The following is a 22,841-nucleotide window of genomic DNA, read 5'->3' on the forward strand; positions in this document are numbered from 1 at the left end:
CCTATTAGCTTAATGAAGGGGGGGGGACATAAAACTTGTTAAGAAATAGCACACACTGAAAGGCAGCTTTTAACTTTGGTCTCTGCAGTTCAAAAGTTCTCAAACACTTAAATCATATATTCGGATACTGATAGACTAACGACGAGAGATAATATTCAGACATTAATGGACTGACTACAGATTAGGACAGTGACTCTTGATCTTTCTGGACTATGTTTTCAAGGTTCTGATTTGTCTTGCATGCCTTAAACTACTGGCTTACAAAAGCAGACAACATTATAAAAGTGTCATAGCACAATGTTACTGAAAAATTGCTTACTTTCTCATGTTTACCATATAATTATAAGATAAATCAACTGGACTATAAATATTGTACCTCCATTTCAATGTATAGTATATAGAGCAATATAAACAGGGATAAAATTTTCGTTTGTGCTGACTTTGCTAGTGCTTTTTGTGTAGTCTGTTGTAAAACTAGGTAAATACCTAGAGGAGTTGATGTCCCCCCCTCTCCCCAAAAGACTGCTGCATACCCCAAGGGTATGCGTACCCATGGTTGAGAGCCACTGCACTAGGAGAGACACATACTTGGCATGTTCAACTCAGTGAAACCTGTGAAACGCTGCTTTAAAGAAGAAACAAAGACAACTGTTCACACACCGAGGAAAAACTCCTTCTGGAGACTACGAGCCAACATCAAGAAGGACAGCTTCAATCTGCTAAGCCAGGGGTGGCAAACCTGTGGCTCCAGAGCCACATGTGGCTCTTCAGAAGTTAATATGCAGCTTCTTGCTTAGGTATCAAATCTGGGGCTGGAGCTACAAGTGCCAACTTTCCACTGGGCTGGAGGGTGTTCACTATTCAATTCCCAGCTCTGCCCTGGGTGCTGTCCCCCTCCACTCTTTCTCCCTAGGATCCTGCCACTTCCTGCCCTCTCCACTGAGCCTGTCACACCTATTCCCCCCCTTCAGTGTCTCCCACTGAGAGGGAGCTGATCACAGTAGGCAGGAGGAAAAGGAGAAGGAAGCACTGACTGGTGGGGCTGCCCATGGGTGGGATGTGCTGAGAGTGGTGGTGGGGAGACAGAACTGTTGTTCTTTGGCAACGTGCATTGGTAAATTCTGGCTTCTCAGGTTTAGATTGGCCACCCCTGTGCTAAGCTAAAGAGATCTATGCATAGTCAAGTACTGGTCAAGGAATAGTTTAATTTGCTTATTTTAGCCACACTGTATTTACTGAAATGAAGAATAAGTCATTAATAATTTCTCTCGTTTTAGCCCAAGATAGAAAGGTTGTAGTTTTGGAGAGGAAACATACTCCATATTTAGGTGAAACAATGTGACTGAGTTGAATAATTGAAAGCCTACGCTCACTTTAAGAGAATGTGGGAAGAACTCAACTCTCGGAGAATCTGAAGTTTGCTGATATATCTTGAATAACTTCCACGGCAAGTAATTGAAAGAAAGTGCTGTTCCAGTAACAGAACTCCTGGAGGGATAGTCAGCTGCATAAAAGCATAGGGCTTTGATTCAAATAACTTGCTGTAGCTAAATTAATTTTATATTCACATCCATAAACTTACTGATTATTCTATGATAACTAGATAATATTCCTTTTTCTAATTTTTAAATTAAATTTCTTGGGCTAATACAGTCTTCCTGCTCCAGCTTTTTCAAAGAAGACTGCTCTGTAGAAAAACTCTAAAAATGCTATACGGTATGCATATATGATGAAATTTAACTTGGTGCAGAGCGGTAATGCGAAGCTGTCACTTAAACCTTGTAGTGGTTATACATGGGTAAAAATTGCAAAGCAACTGCACAGGGATTCTTGTGTGCTGGCTGCACATAGGTCAGCCTGGAGGGTCTGAATGTGTCAAGGCAATGGAATACATCACTTTGCAGATCCTAGCATTCCGTCAAGTGAAAAGACTTGAAAAGACTACAATCACTATTGCAGCTTCTGGGAGGAGGAGGCCCTGCCTGTGGTCCTGGTTTGGACTTCAAACCTTCCCCTCCCCCCAATATTTTTTGGGCTTGATACTGGTGAAGTTGATTTAGTTCTTATCATTTAGATCTGTGGTGTCCAACCAGTTCTGAAGCGTGTTGGATATCATGGGTTTAGATGATGGATGCCTTATTTTCATGGCATTGACAGTTACACTTTAGTGGTGTTTTCTTTTTAGTGGAATAAATTTAGTTATTAACATTTGTTATTGCTGTTTTAATTAAAAGATGTAATTTAATGCTAAGGACACTTCCTTGACATAAGTCATGAAAGAAAGTTATCACAACTGTGCTTAAAAAATTGTATAGAATTACTTGGTTCCAAATATACTCATCCATGTGACACTCCCTTTCCTAGCTTCACTGATGGCCTTTCATGCTAAGGCTACGTCTAGACTGAGGTGCTATTTTGGGATACCGGAAATATCTCGAAATAGTTATTCCATGTCTTTTGAACATGCCCCTTATTTCAAAATAGATTTGAAATGCTATCCATCATCCCTGATTTGTGTTCTACCAGGGTTAAGGGACATTTTAGAATAGCATTTTGTTTTGAAATTACCTTGAAATAAGCTATGCAATTTGTGTAGCTTATTTTGAGGTAAGGGTGCAGTGTAGACGCACACAGGGTCCTCTGAAGGGACACTTGATGCCTTATTTGTCACAGAAATATTCTTGCTCATGCTTTCCCCTCCATCAGTGCATGCACACATGCATGCACGCGCACACACACACACACACGCTGATATAACTTGATGTAAAGGATACAATAAGCTAAACGGATGCAAAGGGTAGACAGCTCTAAAATATAAATAAAGAAAATAAGACCTGCAGTAAAGGGGCCAATGGCTGAGAGAGCCTCTCTTCCTAGCAGGGTTAAGTGAAGTTTTATGTATTTTGTCCTATAGCTGTCTTCTTTAAAATGGAGGGGTTGTCCATTGAGCAGAGACATAGTCCCAGAATGGCAGTCTCAGTCTTGATCCAAGCAGCCTGTTCTGCTAAGCAAAATAAAGAGTGACAGCTCTTGTAACTATACGGTCCTCACTGTCTGATCTGTGCTACTAAATAATAATAAAAGTCTGGAAGTCAGCACAGCGTCCGCTCTTTCTGTGAAGCACATTAGGTTCCAGTGTCAACTGCCATAAGAGCCTTCTCATTTCCTTGAATCTGACAATTTGCACTTCAAGGCAGTATTAAATATTGAAGTTTTGAGTACTTCCATGTGTTTTGGAAAAAGTCAAATGATCTTGCAGTGAAACATGCTGAACACAGAAAAGCCATTTGAGCCAAATTGCTCAGTTTCCTCTTTGCACAGCCATGATAATGTGATATCTGACAATCTAATGTGGGTCACAGTATGCTTATATAACTTTAGGGGTGGATGGGGAATGGGGGGGGTCAAAGCCCTATAGATCAAATACTATAAATTTGGAGAGGTATTTAGGCATCTTATATGCTTTCTGATGATACTGTGATCCAAATACTGGGCTGCTCATCAGTACAGGACCTGACCAAAAGCATTTCCAGAAGATGGTGATAAACTGTTTACTTACATAGCAGGGAAGAATAAGTCCCTCCACTGCATTAAGTGCTGGCTGAAATTCTTTGTCTTGTGTTATGTGGGGAGTCTCAGTAGATGACCATAGTGGGTCCATGAGGCCTTCAGATCTTTTAATTTATAAAGTATCAGTTCAAATTAGTGGTCAGTTTCCCAGGTGTGGTCTCATTTGGCCAATTCTTGGAGTGATCAGCATTAGGTAGAGCAACAGTCAATAACAATTTGGTTTAGTTTACATTAAGCATGTTATTGCCTGTTTTCCATTTAAATAGTATTAGAAGAAAAGGAAGGACAAAGAGGTAGACCATTTACCAAAGGAGCTTTTTTTACTTGGACAATATTTCTTACTGGGTAGTTCAGTAATAATATAGCCACAGAATTACCATCTCATAAGCTAAACAAGACTGTGCCTAGCTAGTACTGTCCTAGAAAGCCACTAAAGAAAATGCAGGTATTGCAGGAAGCAGTGTTTGTAATTTTAGAGATTTCTTTCTACTCTCGTAGTCAGAACTTACCAGTGCCACTGCGGGGCATAAAGGGGCACTGGGACTCTGTTGATGTGAAACTGGAATCCTAAGCATGTCATGGAAGACCATGTGGCATTTTTCAGAAGAGTATGGCTACACTTCCAGGAAGATCAGCGCTCCGGAGACTGATCTTCCAGTGTTTGATTTAGCAGGTGCGATCTTCCAGTATTTGATGTAGCAAGCCTGGTAAGAACTTGGGACTGCTTGAGGTCAAGGAGTAAGGGAAGTTGACAGGGGAGTTTCTCCTGTTGACCTCCTGCTTTGGGGCCGCCCCAGAAAATCGGTTCAGGTATGTCAACTCCAACTATACAATTCACATAGCTGGAGCTGCATATCTTGCATCAATTTTCTCCATCAGTAGGACCTGGCCTAAAGGTGATATGCCCAGATGCCAATCTGAGTAATTATTTTGCTTTCCTAATTTCCTGGTGCACTTTTAAGTGGACATTGTATTTCTATTTATTCAGGTGACGTCCTTGCCCAACTGAAGTCAATGGGAGGTTTGCCATTAAAATCAACCAGACTAAGGGTTTGTCTACACTGCCACTTTACCCTGCTGTAATTTTTTTGCCCAGGGGAGTGAAAAAACACCCTCTCAGTGCAGCTAATTACCGTGTTGTAAAGTGGCAGTGTAAACAGGCTCCCAGCACTGTTAGCTACTCCTCTTGTGAGGTGGTTTACTGAGCGTGATGGAATAGTTCTCTCCTATCACTGGAGCCAGAACTGCACTGCTACATTAAAGTGCTGCAGTGGTTGTGCTTTAAACTTAGCAGTGTAGACAAAGCCAAGACTTCTACCATCTGTGTTTCATAAAGTTGTTTCGCTCTGCTAAACAGCTGCTGCATTCCAGCCCACTGTAGCTTGGTTGCATTCTGGTGAGAGTACCTTTGTCAGTGTTTCTTAAACTTTTTAAGACCAAGGAACACCAAACAATTTTAAGGGGAACATGAAGGATTTTTTTGTTGAGGGGAAAAAAAAAGCCCCCAGAGAAAAGTTATGGGGGGAGGGGGAGAAGGAGACTTGTCCCTTTAAGGGCGGCCATTTTGAATTCTGTTCTCTCTGCGGCACACCGGTGTGCTGCGGAACACACTTTAAGAAACACTGACCTATGTAGTATTAGAGTACTTTGGGACTGAAGACTGTATATTACATAAGAAAAAAAACTATAATCAAGGACCATTGGATTGCAAAGTCAAACACTACGAAATTAGAAAATGTGTTATCTATTTATGTTTGCCTATGCAGCCTTAATTCAGCCCCCTTGTGTGTTCATACTGTGCACTAAATGAGGAGAAAAATACTAGTGGTCATGTACAGGGCTCGACAAATAATGTAATCTACTCGCCCATGGCAAATAAATTACAACCCGGAAGAGCTGGTGCAGAGCGATCTGTGCATGCGCAGAACGCAGAACCACGCGAAACTGCGTGGCTGGCGAGTGCGGCTCGCCGCCGCTTGGTGAGCCCTGATCATGTAATTAAAGTCTATATCATATTGCATAACGTACAAGGGAGCAGAATGAAGGTTGCATGGTGAATCATAAAGCATTTCCTAACTTTACAGTGTTTAGCGTTGCAACTTCATATTCTTCTACGAGTTTTTATATGTAATTTCCTAAGTCTTTTTTTAAGGTAAAACATTGTTTCGTACAATGGTAGTAACTCGCCCACACATCAGAATCAGAGTTTGCACCCACAACTTTTCAACTCTTTGGAACAGCCAGTTAAGCTACAGGACTAATGGCAGTGTGCTGCAACTTGGATGGTACTGGGCCTGGCTCTTTCAAGTGTCCATGTTCAGTTACTATTTTGACAGCTGTCCAAAAATTTCCCGAGGAACGCAAGCGACAGAAGGGAAATGGCAGTTTTATAACTCAACCACACCAAGATGGGATTTCATGGCGAACGTGAAAGATATGTCTCTAGCTTTGATTTGAAAGGCCTGCTGCAAACAATGGACGCGACTGAACTTCTCAAAACACGGAGGCAATGATATTTGCTAATGGAAAGTGTCACACAACCTAGATCTAGGGATCATTACCAGTTCCTCCTAAAACAGAGGTGACATACTATATGAAAACGAAATGACTTTGATACAAAACACAAGGCAAAAATGGTTTCAACTCTAACCGGAAGGTTTGATATTGGTCCCTTGTTGGAAAAGTTTTGTTGGCCCAAACCCTGAGCCTAATCTACAGCTAAATGTTCAGGCTATGCTTTAAGCTTCCCTATAAAGGTGTGTGTGGAAAGATATTCTTCTTCCAACTCTTCTGCCTTCTGTACCCTGAGGTCGCAATGGCCCTGCCCACCTGCAGTGCAATGGCACGGAGAATCCATAGGCCCAAATGCCATTACTCCCACCTCTCCCTCCAGAAGTCCAGTTCAGCATTAGTGAGCAAAAAGAGCCCTGCAAACTAGATTCTGCTGTTCCTGCCACATCTGGCCCTGGAGCAAGGCTTGCAAGGTGCCACTTAGCAGATACCTTCCAAGTACACTAATAACTTGATATTTTACCAATGATAAACAGCAGCTAAAAGTCACACCTTTAAACAGAGCAATACATCAAAGAAGAACCCCGACATGCCAATTGTTTGGGTCCTCACCTGATACCCATTTAGACTAGCTAAACATGAATGTTAAGCAGCTGCAGTTACAAAATTAACCTCCCACGCTCACTTCTACTCTTAGGCTCTGCAGCAGTGTCATTTTTTCAAAACCACCTTTTATTTCATTCCTGGGAGAGTGTGGGACACTTGTACCAAATTCAGAAACATTAGCAAGAGAAAAAGAAAGGTGGGTTTTTCCCCTCCTAATCCTGAAACCAGAACATTTTTGAAATGTAACACTATATAGGAATTTAAAATATTTCTCACTTCCTCTATTCATTACTTGAATGCATTGGAACGACTTCTAGCTCATATTTTGTCCAAGGAATGTACCATAACCACTCTGTAAATGCCACAGGTCTGACTTTTAAAAGTTGCTGTATAATTGTATTCATTGAAGAAAGAAATGATCCTAATATCTTCCTGTAATATGTACTTTCCCCAACATATGGCTACATGGCTTATTCTCTAGCAAGTACCATCACAAGAGAGTCAGGAAAAAGAGATATACAGCGGAGCATTAACATAGGAGTCCTTGGGTCTGGTCCCTGTTCTGACACTGTCTCGTGGTCATGTCAGTTAAGGCTAAATTTCCAAACTTCCCACTAATTGGTGAGTGCCAAAATGTTTTAGTCCCCATCCTGAGGCCTGTTTTGAAGCCCAAGTCAGTGGCTACTTCTAAAAACATAGATCTTCTCTGTGGCTTTGTCTTCATTATCCAAAAAAGGTGTGTTGTTACTGTGGAATAACTAATACACGTTAGCAATCTAACTGTAATATCCTGGTGCAACCAAGGCACTATGCTAGGCAAGGTCAGGTTACCACTACATGTGGCTGGTCATGCCCCATTTACCATGTGATAAAAGCTACAGTGTCTTGTCACCATTAGGATTTTACAGTGGCACTGTTGACACTGTTAATGATCAGTGTGAGCTATGCTACAGCACAGAAAAGAACCCACCTTTAGTGTAGCTGAATGCATTGCCTGTACCTCACTGACCCGTGCTATGAAATTTACCCACCCAAGTGTTTTGAGATCTATCTTCAGTGCAGCTGCATTAGCTCACGCCAGGACTGAATCTGACCCTATTATACAATCAAAATGAACACTGCCATGTGAGAGACTTGGGTTTGGCTCCGAGTCCTGGCTTCTCTCTCCCTGAACTAGGAATGCTGCTGAGGCAGTTCTCTTATCCCCAGGGCTGGGGGAACGGAGGAGTGCACTTTGCACTGACAGATCTATAGACTAATCTGCAGTAGAAATAATGGGGACTGTGACCAGAGGCCTTGGGTGGGGATGGAAGGTGGAGAAAAAGGTGGAGAATTCTCAGGGGTATGAGAAAGTCAGATCATTTCTTAATCATAGGCTGGGCCAGCTATTCAAATACAGGATGTGTGTGATGGGACTGTTTTCTTTGCACACATGCAATTCATGCCTTTGAAAATGACCCATTTATTAAAATGCATTGTTGCTTAGTTACATGCATTTTCCCTGGACATTTTCCCAGCTGGAAATATGGTTATATTTGCTTTGGAGATTCTGTTTTGCCTGACTTTTCTCGCCTACCAGAAGCAAGGATGAGCAGAACTGGATACAAGGATTATGGGGCAAAAAAAAAAAAAATAGACTATCATACACAGTTGTATTTTACTACTATTTTGAAAAGAAAACATGACCAAGTGATGCCTTCAATGCGAAGACGAGGCCCTGGAAAGAAAAGGACTAGAGCAAGAAATAATTATGGATCAGATCCTTAAAGGCTAATATTGTTAGTTTGTCTTTTGCATTAAAATTCCTCCTTTTCTACTTGGGATGTTCTGACACACAGTATAAAATTCTATTGAGTAACACTGGGTTCCTGTGAAAGAGGCAGCTGTTTCTTGCAAGACAGGTAGAAATTGCAGACACTGCGAATTCACGCTGTGCCTATCTTTCTGTCTGTTTTTCTGATGTAATCACCATGGAATCTAAAGGCATGCAGTCACATACAGTCAGCTAGGAGATGAAAGACCTGCTTTTCATTATTAGCTCACAACCACAAAATACCGTTTCAGTCCATGTCTACAGGAAGGGTGCTACGGCGCCATAGCTATGCTGCTGTATGCTACCGGTGTAGATGCAGAGTACAGCTGTGGAAGGGGTTCCTCTTTGCCGTAGGGACTCCGTCAGCTACACTGACCTAAGTTGTAAGTGTGGACTGGGCCTCAGCTATATTGTCCTTTCTGATACTCTCCCTCCCTGCTGCTATGGGTAGCTGTGAAGAGAAAATATCTCCCATGAAAGGAACCAATTCATCATAAAGGAGGGAGGTTGTGACTCCTGCCCCGATTGTCCCTACAGCACCACAGCAAGAGAAGAGAGAGTCTTGGACGCTGGTCTTTTCCCACAGCAGCTGCGATCCTAAGGTATCTGCAAAGGAGCAGGGTGAATGGAGCGTCACATCGGGGGAGGGTTTCTACAGACCAACAGTGTGGCTTTGAAAACGACAGTCGGACAGACGAGCATCCCGAATCCGAAACTCACGTTGCATTTAAAAACCAGCCTTTCTGCTCAGCAAGAAACACCCCCTGAAATCGCCGGCCCCATCCGGCTTGCTTCTAGGAAGAGCCTGGATGGCATGGCACAGCACAGCAGGGAGCCTTTCTGGAGCTGGCTTCTCCCACAATGCAAAGCATTCCTGTCCAGCCAGTTGCTTTGTTACCTCCTGGCACTGCACCCATGTGTGCATCTAGTATCTCTGTTCCTAGCCTATCGACCAGCCATCTATCTGACACTGAGCCTCTGTCTGTTGGTGCGTTTATTACCTCTGCTATCACAGCTTTTTAAAGAGTTGTGACACACGGAAGGGTTAGCGTTAGCCCTGCAGTATGCTGACCAAGCATAAAATGTTTGTCTAAAAAAATAGAAAAAAAGAGCTAGACAAGGTAAATAGTGTGGTGCTGATTAATGGGCCAACATACCGGTATAAGGTTTAATACAACAGTTTCCAGGCCAAGAACCTGTCATAAAATGAAAACCTGTATTGTATCTATGCAAATCACAGTTACTAGGTTAACACATCAGCCCGCTCCTAAACACTAAGTGCTCTGTAAAAGCTGCCAACATCAGAAGAAATAATCTTTATTGGCCTGGCATTTTGAAACTCTTATCTTGGCCCAACCAAACCTATACAATGCAACTTTGTTTTGCATTGCATCTGTTACACAAACTGCCTCGCAAATGCGCTCAGGAGTTAAAATCAAATGGTAACAGGAAGGAGTAATGAAGAAGTACGGAGGAGGGAAATCAAGCCTATGCTTATTAAGAAGATACTGTTGCTGTTAAGGCACACATGCTGGTCTCTCACCTCATCAAATAACCCTTTGGAATATGCTGGTTTGCATGGGGCTACCTGAAGGAGTAAAGTGAAGGTGGCTCCTTGGCTTCCTCCTCGTCCTTCTCTTTCTCACTTGCTTTCCTGGATTGTTTCTTTCTTTTGTTCTTGTCTTAACTATGGACAAGATTCTGCCACCTTTGCTCGTGTGGCATGGTGGCTTAGTCCACAAGTAAACCATATTGAACCCAATCTGGTCTAAACAGACTTGAGGCTTCTCTGGCCACACCCTCCATCTTGATTTGTGCTGGTGTCATGCACACCCGTGTGACAGCCTGGGCAGCAATAATGTCAGGACCGTCCCTACCAATATGCAAAATACGCAGCTGCGTCGGGTACCCCAAATATCATGGCCTCCCTAGGTAGCTGTGTGCTGCGTATGCCATGGCACTGCCTCTAGTGGCCAGCCCCATCTCTCGGCTAGTCCCCTTTGGGCTGCACCCAACAGGGCCATCCTTGGGGAGGAATGGGCCCTGGAACAACCTCCCACTCCATTCTTGCCCCACCCCCACGTGCCTCCTTCCCCTAAACCCCGTCCCTGCTCTACCCTGCCTCTTCCCACCTCTGCTCTGCCCCGCCCCCATTCCACCCGGTTCCCCAATCTCCCCCAAGTGATACAGCCCCAGCGATGGCAGCAGGGATCTGGCCTGGCCTTTCCCTTCTGACATGGCACTAAAATGTGGAGTTATGGCAATGAGCGTCAAGGGACGTCAGAGTTTTCTGAAGCCCCAGAAGCTACACACAACCCTGAAAAGAAGTGACAAGAACTTTTTTTTTCTTATCTCCTTATAATGCAGGACCCCAGTGTACTCTGTCAAACCCATCTCACTTGCCCCTACCCCCAGTGCTGTAAGAGGAAACGTTTTTTGTAGCTGACAGATGCTAGCTGGCAGCGGCGGTACCATTTTAGGACGAGATTTCAAAATCACCTAACCACAAAAAAAAGTCAAATGTGTCCGGTAATTGCTTGTTTTCACGCAGACTTAACTCTTCTCCTCACATGCTAGTAGTTAGAAAAGCAGAAGGGGGACTGAAACCTGTGAGCAACACACACACCGACCAGCCAAAAAGCGATGGGAAAATCCACAGGCATTGGGCGTCCAACCTACAATGTAACGGGAGGTAGAGGGAAAATGGTTGAGCCAGAGATAATTTGTAGGTCAACGGAAGGCAAAAAGTCACTGAGCAAGAGTTCTGCTTTCTTTATGCCATTGGAATTTTTGCAGAATTAACCACGGGACATGGTCTAATGGAGGATTCTTTTGCAATGACGGGGGCTGCTCTTGCTGCTCTTACTCATGCTAGTAGTGCCACTGAAATCAATGGAACGAAGGGCTGCAGGGTCAGACTCTCTATTCATTACACTGTGAGAGAGAAGAGGAAGAGAGGGCCCTGCCATTCCGGTTTGACAGCGATGGTAGCAAGGATGCTACTAAGAGGAGATTAGATTTTCTCATACTTCTGCCCTGTGAGAAAAGAGCAAAAACCTACCTTGGACATGTAAGAATGAGGTTTTCATTGGCTTCCATGGGATGCCAGAACAAGGACCTCAGAACCCACTGTTAACTTGCTTGGTCTCTGGGCTCTACCTGAGCAGTATGGGGGGGTCCTTTGGGGAGGCTACTTTCAACTCAGAGTGACCCCATCTGGCTTTGTAACCCATAAGCCTATTGCTAGAGACACAGTGCTCCACTTTTATAACACCGCCACCATACATTTCCACCTGAGGGACCTCCACGTAGCTTACAAACACAAATTCTTTTCCTGCTCCACCAGGCAGACATTTTACTCATTTTACAGGTGACAAATTAAGGCATCGAGCTATTGAGTAACTCGTCTGGGGTCACCGTGAACTGATAAAGCCATGACTGTCTAAGTGGCCTGACTTCCAAGTGCCGACTATGGGTTTCAAATCAGCAAAGCACTTAAAATCAGGCTCTGTTTTAAACAGGTGAATAATCCGTCCCTTGTCAGCAAAGCACCGCAGGGTGTGCTTAACTATACTATGAAAGACCAAGTGAGAGAGCCTCCCTGCCACGAAGAGTTTACAGTCCACGTGGACCCACGTCACACAGCGGGAGGGGAGAGGTGTGATTTCAGAGAGGTGCCAATGTGGACACAAGAACAAATGGCTATAAACTGGCCCTTGACACGTTTAGGGTTGAAACGAAGCAAAGGTTTCTAACCAGCAGAAGAATGCCGTTCTGGAGCAGCCTTCCTCTGAGCTATCACGGGAGCAGGCAATCGAGGTTCTGTGGCCTGGGATGTGCAGGAGGTCAGACTAGATGATCATGGTGGTCCCTTCTGACCTCAAAGTCGATGAGTGTATGAGCTGGTCAGAGGCCACGCCAAGAAGAGACCCCAGGCCAACTCCCAGCCTGGTGTCCTGCCGACTAGAACACTCTGTTTCCCAAGCCCTCCTGAGCTGGGACAGGCTTCCTCATGTGCTTAGACAAACAGGTGCGCTTAGCTGAATTGGGGCCTTATTACTAGACCATGTTGTCTTTATAATGGGGGCTCTCATGCAGCTCAGCCATAAAATATGCGTGACAGGAAAATATGCAGTCATTAACTGGATTAATTTTTGGCAACTCCAACGTTAATCCAGCTAATGATTGTGTTAATCACCAGCTCTAATGCTAGAGTTAATTTCTCTTGAGGAACTCAGATCAAAGTTTTTCTTTTGGTGCTCGTAAGTAAAAGGACGGCCAGGAAGTTAAAGCATAGAACTGGTAGCCACGACATGTGGCTTCGCTTCCAGGCTCTTCTACAGGTTGTCCCATGTGACAATGAGATAGTCGCTTAATTCATCTAAGCCTCAGTGTCCCCAGTAAAATGGGGATACCACTGTATGCCTGCCTTCAAGGAGTGGGTAGTAGATTTAATTCACAAGGTAAATTGGTATCCTAGGGCAGCAGATCTACAAAGTTATTTCTTGGAGTGTGGAATCCAGACCACATGTCAGACCCTCTCGTGCGACCATTCTTAACCTCCTCCTCTTCCAACTTCTTTTCTCCGGCTGGCTCTGGAATGTCTGCTCACTCTTTAGCGTGTTGTCCAATATTGTCTCATTGTTTCCTTGGACTTTCCCATTGGTCCGTGTCCACTTATGTCTCCATCCGGCGTGACTGGAAAACCCCAGTTTGGCCCACTTTTCCCCCTTCTACTTGTTTGCAAAGTCACTTTAATTTTCCTTTACATAAGTGAACACAAATGCAGCCCTACCCAGCTTTGAGGGCAATACTTATAATGTGCAGACCCTGGGATAGAAATAAAGGACTGTATGTGGGATTAGAATTGCTGCCCTACCCTAGCTTGCGCTAGAGCAGGGCTACTCAACGTTGGAAGCCCCAGGGACCACAATGATACTCACAGCACATGCCGAAGGGCACAGCTTAAGTGCGATTGCATGGACATGCAAATATATATGCAAATAGCTTCTTTCGCACTGATGAGCATGAATACAAAGATTAAGGCAAGACTACACAACATGCAGGCCCCATGTAAGTCAGTTCTGCTGATATTAATAAAATGCAACATTTACCCAACTTCCACCCATATGACAGCACTTTTAGGCTACGTCTAGACTGGCATGATTTTCCGAAAATTCTTTTAACGGAAAAGTTTGCCGATAAAAGCATTTTCGGAAAAGCACGTCTAGATTGGCAGGATGCTTTTCCACAAAAGCACTTTTTGCGGAAAAGCGTCCATGGCCAATCTAGACGCGGTTTTCCGCAAAAAAGCCCCGATCGCCATTTTTGCGATCGGAGATTTTTTGCGGAAAACAGTACTGTGCTGTTTACACTGGCCCTCTTGCGCAAATGATTTGCGCGAGAGGGCTTTTGCCCGAACGGGAGCAGCACAGTATTTCCGCAAGAACACTGACGATCTTACATGAGATCGTCAGTGTTCTTGCGGAAATTCAAACGGCCAGTGTAGACAGCTGGCAAGTTTTTCCGCAAAATCAGCTGATTTTGCGGAAAAACTTGCCAGTCTAGACACAGTCTTAATGAGCAATGACAGTGCAGGAATTTAACTACTAAAACACATCTCAACAGAAGACCATTATAGTGACTCGCTGTTGTGGGGCATGTTCCCAGTGGAGGCCATGTTCAAAGGATCCCACCCATGGGCCGCTTGTTAAGTTGCCCTGTTCTAGAGGGCCAGATGACAGGGAAATTGTCCACGGCTGTGGCAGCTATAACCTATCCAGTCAGCCTCCGGGCTGATAGGGGCTCACAAGGAACCCCTCCAGGGTGTTTCTGCTCACATAAAGTAATGTATATAATGCTTTATTTGCAGATTGGCCCATCCACATTCAATTGCTAATGGGTAAATAATATGTACTCACTTTTAAAAATAAATATGGAATTACAAGATAGACCATAATGGCAAAGGGCCATTACACGCAGGTAAATAATAATGGCATAAATATAATGGCATAGAGACAATAATGGCATAGAGAATACGCTTATAAAGTTTGCAGATGATACCAAGCTGGGAGGGGTTGCAAGTGTTTTGGAGGATAGGGTCATAATTCAAAATGATCTGGAGAAACTGGAGAAATGGTCTGAGGCAAAAATAGGATGAAGTTTATTTAATAAGGACAAATGCAAAGGACTCCACTTAGGAAGGAACAATCAGTTTCACACATACAGAATAGGCAGTGACTGTCCATGAAGGAGTACTGCAGAAAGGGATATAAGGGTTATAAAGGACCACAAGCTAAACATGACTCTCAATGACTCAATGACTTCTTTGTTTTGGTCTTCACCGAGAAGTCTGGAGGTGTGCCCAACGTAGTGAATACAAGCAGAGAGAGGGTAAGTTTAGAAGATAGGATACACAAAGAACAAGTTAAAAATCACTTAGGAAAGTTAGATGTCAGCAAGTCACCAGGTCCTGATGAAATGCATCCCAGGATAATCAAGGAGCTGATAGAGGAGGTATCTGAGCCTTTAACTATGATCTTTGAAAAATCATGGAAGACAGGGGAGATACCAGAAGACTGGAAAAGGGCAAATACTGTGCCCATCTATAAAAAGGGGAATAAGAACAACCCAGGAAACTACAGACAGGTCAGTTTAACGTCTGTCCCAGGGAAGATAATGGAGCAGGTAATTAAGGAAATCATATGCAAACACTTGGAAGGTAATAAAGTGATAGGGAATAGCCAGCATGGGTTTGTGAAGAACAAGTCATGCCAAACTAATCTGATAGCTTTCTTTGATAGGATAACGAGCCTTGTGGATAAGGGAGAAGCGGTGGATGTCCTATACCTAGACTTTAGTAAGGCATTTGGTATGGTCTCGCATGATATTCTTATTGATAAACTAGGCAAATATAACTTAGATAGGGCCACGATAAGGTGGGTGCATAATTGGCTGGATAACCGTAGTCAGAGAGTTGTTGTTAACGGTGCTAAATCCTGCTGGAAAGGGATAAAAAGTGGAGTTCTGCAACGGTCTGTTTTGGGACCCATACTGTTCAATATCTTCATCAATGATGTAGATATTGGGATAGAGAGTACGCTTATTAAGTTTGCAGATGATACCAAACTGGGTGGGGTTGCGACTTCTTTGGAGAATAGGGACATAATTCAAAATGACCTTAGCAAGTTAGAGAAATGGTCAGAGGTAAACAGGATGAGGTTTAATAAAGAGAAATGCAAAGTGCTCCACTTAGGAAGGAACAATCAGTTCCATACATACAAGATGGGAAGCGACTGTCTAGGAAGGAGCATGGCAGAAAGGGATTTAGGGGTCATAGTGGACCACAAGTTGAATATGAGTCAACAGTGTGATGCTGTTGCAAAAAAAGCAAATATGATTCTAGGTTGTATCAACAGGTGTGTTGTAAGCAAAACTCGTGAAGTCATTCTGCCGCTCTACTCTGCACTAGATAGGCCTCAGCTGGAGTACTGTGTCCAGTTCTGGGCGCCACATTTCAAGAAAGATGTGGAGAAATTGGAAAGGGTACAGAGAAGAGCGACAAGAATGATTAAAGGATTAGAGAACATGACCTATGAAGCCAGGCTTCATGAACTGGGCTTGTTTAGTTTGGAAAAAAGAAGATTAAGGGGGGACATGATAGCGGTTTTCAAATATCTAAAAGGGTGTCACAAGGAGGAAGGAGAAAATTTGTTCCTCTTGGTTTCTGAGGACAGGACAAGGAGTAATAGGCTTAAAGTGCAGCAAGAGAGGTTTAGATTGGACATTAGGAAAAAATTCCTAACTGTCAGGGTGGTCAAATATTGGAATAAATTGCCAAGGGAGGTGGTGGAATCTCCCTCTCTGGAGATATTTAAGAACAGGTTAGATAGACATCTGTCAGGGATGATGTAGACGGAGCTTGGTCCTGCCTTGAGGGCGGGGGGCTGGACTCGATGACCTCTCGAGGTCCCTTCCAGTCCTATTATTCTATGATTCTATGAGTCAACAGTGTGACAGTGTTGCAAAAAAAGCAAACATAATTCTGGGATGCATTAACAGGAGTGTTGGGAGCAAGACACGACAAGTCATTCTTCTGCTCTACTTTGCACTGATTAGGCCTCAGTTGGAGTATTGTGTCCAGTTCTGGGCACCACATTTCAAGAAAGATGTGGAGAAACTGGAGAAGGTCCAGAGAAGAGCAACAAGAATGATTAAAGGTCTAGAGAACATGAGCTATAAGGGAAGACTGAAGGAACTGGGCTTGTTTAGTTTGGAAAAGAGAAGACTGAGAGGGGACATGATAGCGGTTTTTAAGGAGGAGGGAGATACAAGGATACAAGCAGTTTTTAAGGAGGTGGGTTTTTAAGGATACAAGGAGGAGGAAGAAAAATTGTTCTCCTTGACCTCTGATAATAGGATAAGAAGCAATGGGCTTAAATTGCAGCAAAGGAGGTTGAGGTTGGACATTAACCACCCTGACAGTTAGGAAGTTTTTCCTAAACACTGGAATAAATTGCCTACGGAGGCTGTGGAATCTCCATCATTAGAGATATTTAAGAGCTGGTTCGATAGACATCTATCAGGGATGAGATGGTTCTTGGTCCTGCCGTGAGGGCAGGGGACTGGATTTGATGACCTCTCGAGGTCCCTTCCAGTTCTAGTGTTCTATGATTATATGAATATACAGCTGGAAAAATTGCTTTAAATACATATTGATGTGCTAGATCATAACTAAAGGGGACATTATATCAGGCTAACTATTTGACACTTTTCACGATATTACTTCCAAAGAAAGGAGATGAAACATCCAAGAATATAGTCTAATACTCAAAGAGGCATGATATTCATTCTAGTCAAATCTATTTCTGTCCCCTGCTATTCTATCTGGGGATTGCCCAATATGTGGGCAATTGAAATTGTGGTTAACTTTACTTATAATTCTGCACAAAACCCAACAGGCACAAAAGTTAAGGTTGCAAGATTAAGCAATCAAAAGTCAGAAAATGCAATAATGAAGGCTGTCTATCATGCACAACCTTACCTTTGCCCTTTTTTGCACATGCCTTGCCCTATAGCTTTTCTTTTCAACAAGAGTCACAGTGTTTCTGAGGTGCCTAGCAGGGGCTAAGGCAGTTATCTCCAGAGATAACTTAGCTGTGAACGTAGGTGGGCTATAAGCGACAGCACATTTTTCTGTTAATCTGTGTTGAATAATTGATACACACTATCTTGTGAAAGTGCTATTTACTGTGCACTCTTCAGTTCAATGATTTTCATTCTGTTCATGTGGCATCAATAAGTAGTACCCTGTAGTACAACCGTTATTCGTGTGGACTAAATGGGAGAGTAGGATACTGTGTTATAATGTTTGAAGACTGAGAGTCTTAGTGAAGGTTTTTAATGGAATTTCCCTATTTCTTTTGTATAAATTAAAAAAAAGAGAGAGATCATGCAAAAATGTAGGCTCACTCCGCTGCTCAGAATGCTTGCAGAATGATGGCAAATCATGTGTGTGCATCCCACAATCTAAAATAATATGGTGATAAGCCACTGACATGTTCTGTCTGCACTGTGCGCTTAGGACAGTTGGCTGTAGGAGAGTGGCCTTCTTCTGTACACAGAGGGAGATACAGCCCCCTCAGGTGCATCAGAGCTGGGGTCCCCACGGCACACCTCACAAGCATGCAGCATCCCTCTGTAACCGGGTACTTTCATTGCACTTTACACTGTGTATGGGCAGTCAAGTGCAATGCTGTCCCTTTAGCTTCATGCTTTCTGAGCTTGGTGAACAAGCCATGCAAAATGTAATGCTCATGATTTTCAGGATGTGTTTCTACTGGTGGTGCACATCTGCACATGCCTTGTGCATATAACAAAATTTATTCTGCACATGGATAGAAAATTTGGAGGAAACATTGGTCAGAATTAGGTCATTTACATTTAAAATGCAGAGCTGCAGCGGGGGTAGGCCCTGGACCCAGCACGAGCTGTGACTGAGCAAACTTGGCTCAGTCCCGGCGCGCGCTGGGTGTGGGAACTGCTGTGGCTCTGCATTTTTAATGTGATAAGAGCTGGCCTGGCTATGACTCCATTTAAAATGCAGAGCTGCAGCGAGGTAGTTCCCAGACCTGGCACAAGCTGAGACTGAGCTGGGCTTGCTCAGTCCTGACGCGTGCTGGGTCCAGCAGCCTTTGTCTGTGGGGGGCCCCAGCAGGGAGCTGGGCCCCCGAGGATAGGGGCTGCTGCTAGAGCAGCCTGTATTCATGGTCAGCTCGGGCCACCGTACAGAGGGGCTGCTTTGCGGAGGCAGCAGTGCAGGCGGGGGCAGTTGGCACTGCAGAGACGGTGCTGGGGGGAGCCAGCTTTTAAACCAGCTCCCCCCAGCACCAACTACAGCTTCCCTGATACAGAGGCAGCAAGGGGCGGGGGAGAAATGCAAGTCGACTCGACTACCTGGTAAGCAAGGGGTGGGCAAGATACCTCTCGGCCCCCCAAGCCACTGGATCCGGCCCACAGACCCCCCTGCCCAGACCCTAAGCATGTAGCAGCTGGGACCGCCCCTGCTCTGGAGAGAGGGAGGCTTCCTGTGAGCTCTCTGCCTGCAGCCCAATCCTCAGCTCCCGTTGGCCGCAAACCACCGGCCAATAGGAACTGACCCCGGCCAATAGGAACTGACCCCGGCCAATAGGAACTGACCCCGGCCAATCTCTTGGCTCCAACCGGCTGGAAGCAACCAGCCAATAAGAGCGGAGAGATTGGCCTGGGGGAAGGGAGCAGCACCAGCCTCTCCCGACTCCTGGAGCTGAGAGCCACACAGAGGGACCAGCTGTAATTTTAAGTGGGCTGGGGCAGCAGCAGGCAGGGAGCCCAGGCTGCCTTGGGGGTGCTGCAGGGCTGCTGGCTGGGAGATGCTTAGGTAAGCGCCTCCCAGGCAGAGCCTGTCTCTGCTACCCCACCCCCTCCTGCACCCCAGCTCCCTCCCCAAGTCACGATCCAAACCCTCTGCACCACCTTCCCCCCCCCCGCCCCAGGTCACAACTCCCTCCCAGACTCTGTACCCCCTCCTATACCCTTCCTCCAGGCCAGAATCCTCTCCTGCACCCCTCCCTTGCCCTGCACCCCAATCCCCTGCTCCAAGTCACAACCCTCTCCTTTGCCCAAACTTCCTCCCAGACCTTACACCGTCTCCTGTACCTCAGTCCCTTATCTTGTGAGCCCTTCTATATTCAACCTTCATCCTAGACCCTGTACCCTCGCCACAGAAAAGTGTGGCCTTTGACCACTTTCCAAAATCTTGGGAGTGCCCCCCCCCCAAGAATTATTGCCCATCCCTGCAACAAGCCTAGGCTTCTCGGGCAGTCTACTAGTCGCTTACATCCCTAGTTTCAACTCTCCATCCTGAGCCATTTGGGCTGCAGAGCAGCTCATAAACGGCCCAACAAGATTTTTTTCTTTTTTTTTAACCAATGGGAAATTTCCACTCTTCTCCTCGGTCAAAAAACTTCACAACCATTTTTTCTCAAGGACAAAAACCTGGATCATTTCAGTTCCAAAGGCGAATGCATTAGCCTCGCGTTACAAGTGACTGAAACCAGCAGGTTAAACAGAAACCATTATGTCACCCTTAAACAGTGGCTGCTTTCATGTATACACACTGCAATACATGGGCACAATAGGCTGGGTTTAAGGGCCAGGTTGGAATTTCAGACTTTTAATGCATGGGGCGGATGTGTTGATCTTTCTGATTCTGAATTTGTCGGGGTCAGACACCAATCTAGCAAAGCAAAGCACATGCTCAACCGATGAGTATCTCCATTGATAACAAGACTACTCACTAAAATGAGGAATGTACTTGAATATCGTTCCGAATTGGGGCCTTACTCCTGTTTGCTACCAACACAGGCCTTGCCTATACAGGGGTTGCACTGAATTAACTTGATTGATGCAGTTCAATCAATGCAACTGCATTGTGTGGACACTTAAATCAGTGTAGGGCTACATCCAGACTGCATTGCTTTTCTGGGATACCAGAGGTATCCTGGAAAAGCAACGCCTCATCCAAGGAGCACATCCGCTTTTTCGAAAATAAAAAAAAAATTGAAGAAGCAGACATGCTCTTTCGCCATCTCTGTAAAGCTTTGTAAACAAGAGGAGGTTTTTATGAAATTCGGTGCCGTCCAGACCTGCCAAATGTCAGAAAAGCCTCTTCCAAAAGAAAAGTGGGAAAAGTCTTTTTCCGACTTTTCTTTGTAGTGTAGACATAACATAGGCGTGCCAAGAAGGAACTGATTTTTGCTAAATCGATATAAGACATCCGGAAACCAATTTAAAAGGGCCCCCACAAAAGTGTTTGCACTAGTGTAATTAAATCAGTCTCTCATCTTTTACCAGCAAAATTTCAGTGTCTGGTTTTTGGATGAAAACCAGAAAATTTGGACCAAAATTAAAGTTTTCTGTGGAAAAAAACCCAACCCAACCCAACCCAACATTACAATGAAAACCTTTGGCCAGCAGTGTGTATAACAACAGAAGTGCGGGTTGGTCTCCCATGCAGGTGCTCTAGAAGTGAGGGGGGCGATTGTAGCGCTGTCGGTTTGAAACAAAAACAAATCCATGAATAAAAAGGAGCCTGTCAGAGAATTTTGAATACAGGTATGTGCCATGTAGGTTTCAGCTTAGCAGATCAAAAATAGCTGAGATATAGGCTCGAATCTCCATCTTATGTTAGGCAGAGAAAAGCATGATGCCTACAGGCCAAATGAATCCCCAGTGTGACTCTACTGATTTTGGACAAGGTTAAGTCAGTTATGAATTTGGCCCACCTGGAGTTCTGTCCATAGCGTGTTGCTAAATGACACACTGGAAAGAGATTTGTGACCTCATCTTTTTCACACATACACGCATGCTCACACACATATGACAACCTCAGAACGGAAGCTCTTTGACTCAGGGCAGAGTTACAGCAGAGTGTGAAATTAAGTTATTCTGTAGGGAATCACGCACTTGCTATTTTGTAATACTGTCGACGGCAAATCGCTGCTCGCTGAGCGCCCGAGATCAGACAGAGCAAATGTCACAATTGCTACAGCCTCCAGACGGCAACTCACACGGTGTTAGCTGCGGATTTTTGAAAAATACTGAGAAGTGCAGCCACTAAAACCCAAGCAAGTGTCTGCCCTTAGGGCTTACCCACACTGGAGAAGAAGAAACAAAATACAGGACTATGTAGCACTTTAAAGACTAACGAGATGGTTTATTAGATGATGAGCTTTCGTGGGCCAGACCCACTTCCTCAGATCAAATAGTGGAAGAAAATAGTCACAACCATATATACCAAAGGATACAATTAAAAAAAATGAACACATATGAAAAGGACAAATCACATTTCAGAACAGAAGGGGGATGGGGGGGGGGAAGGAAGGTGAATGCCTGTGAGGTAATGATATTAGAGGTGGGGAAGGGTAGATGTCTGTGAGTTAATAGTATTAGAGGTGATAATTGGGGAAGCTATCTTTGTAATGGGTAAGATAGTTGGAGTCTTTGTTAATTCCTCTGCGGAGAGTGTCGAATGCCAGTTCAGAGGATTCCCTTTCAAGTGCAGATTTGAATGTCTTCTGAAGTAGGATGCAGGTTAGCAGGTCATTCAGACAGTGTCCTTTCTGGTTGAAATGACAAGCAACTGTTTTTTCTTTGTGATCCTGTCTAATGTCTGTTTTGTGGGCATTGATTCTTTGGCGAAGTGTCTGAGACGTTTGTCCAATGTACATAGCAGACGGACACTTTCGGCACACGATGGCATAGATTATATTTCTGGAGGCGCAGGAATATGTGTTCTTGATCTTATAACTCACTTGGTTAGGTCCAATAATGGTATCAGCAGAGTGAATATGTGGACAAAGCTGGCAGCGGGGTTTGTTGCAAGGGAAGGTACCAGGGTTGGTATTAGTGTGGTATGTCCTGTGGTTGTTGGTAAGAATCATCTTGAGGTTAGGTGGTTGTCTATAGGAGAGAAGTGCACTGTCGCTGGTGTGTGGTAGCTACTCGACACGAACTCCCCTCCACGGACACTCTTAGGCCAGGTTTACACCACTGGTAAAACAACATCGCTCGGCGGTGTGACAAAACCACACTCCTCCGCAACACACTGACCACAACCTCTTGTGTAGACAGCCCCCCATCCGCGGTAAAGCTCCTGCTGACCCAGCCTCCGCCTCTCACAGCAGTGGAGTTACTAACCTGACGGAAGAGCTCTCTCCTGTTGGCTCAGAGAGTCTTCACCAGAAGCTCTAGATCAGTGGTCCCCAACGTGGTGCCCGCGGGCACCGTGGCGCCTGCCGGG

General features: G+C 44.6%; 1 protein-coding gene across 4 annotated transcripts in view; it reads right to left on the reverse strand.

Moving 5' to 3' along the window:
* PIK3R3 (phosphoinositide-3-kinase regulatory subunit 3) overlaps positions 1–22,841 on the reverse strand; it is a 295,643-nt gene that overhangs the window by 59,348 nt on the left and 213,454 nt on the right. The gene's annotated exons all lie outside the window — the stretch shown is intronic.

This window comes from Pelodiscus sinensis, chromosome 9 (genome assembly GCF_049634645.1).
Source record: "Pelodiscus sinensis isolate JC-2024 chromosome 9, ASM4963464v1, whole genome shotgun sequence".
Classification (NCBI taxonomy): Eukaryota; Metazoa; Chordata; order Testudines; family Trionychidae; genus Pelodiscus; species Pelodiscus sinensis.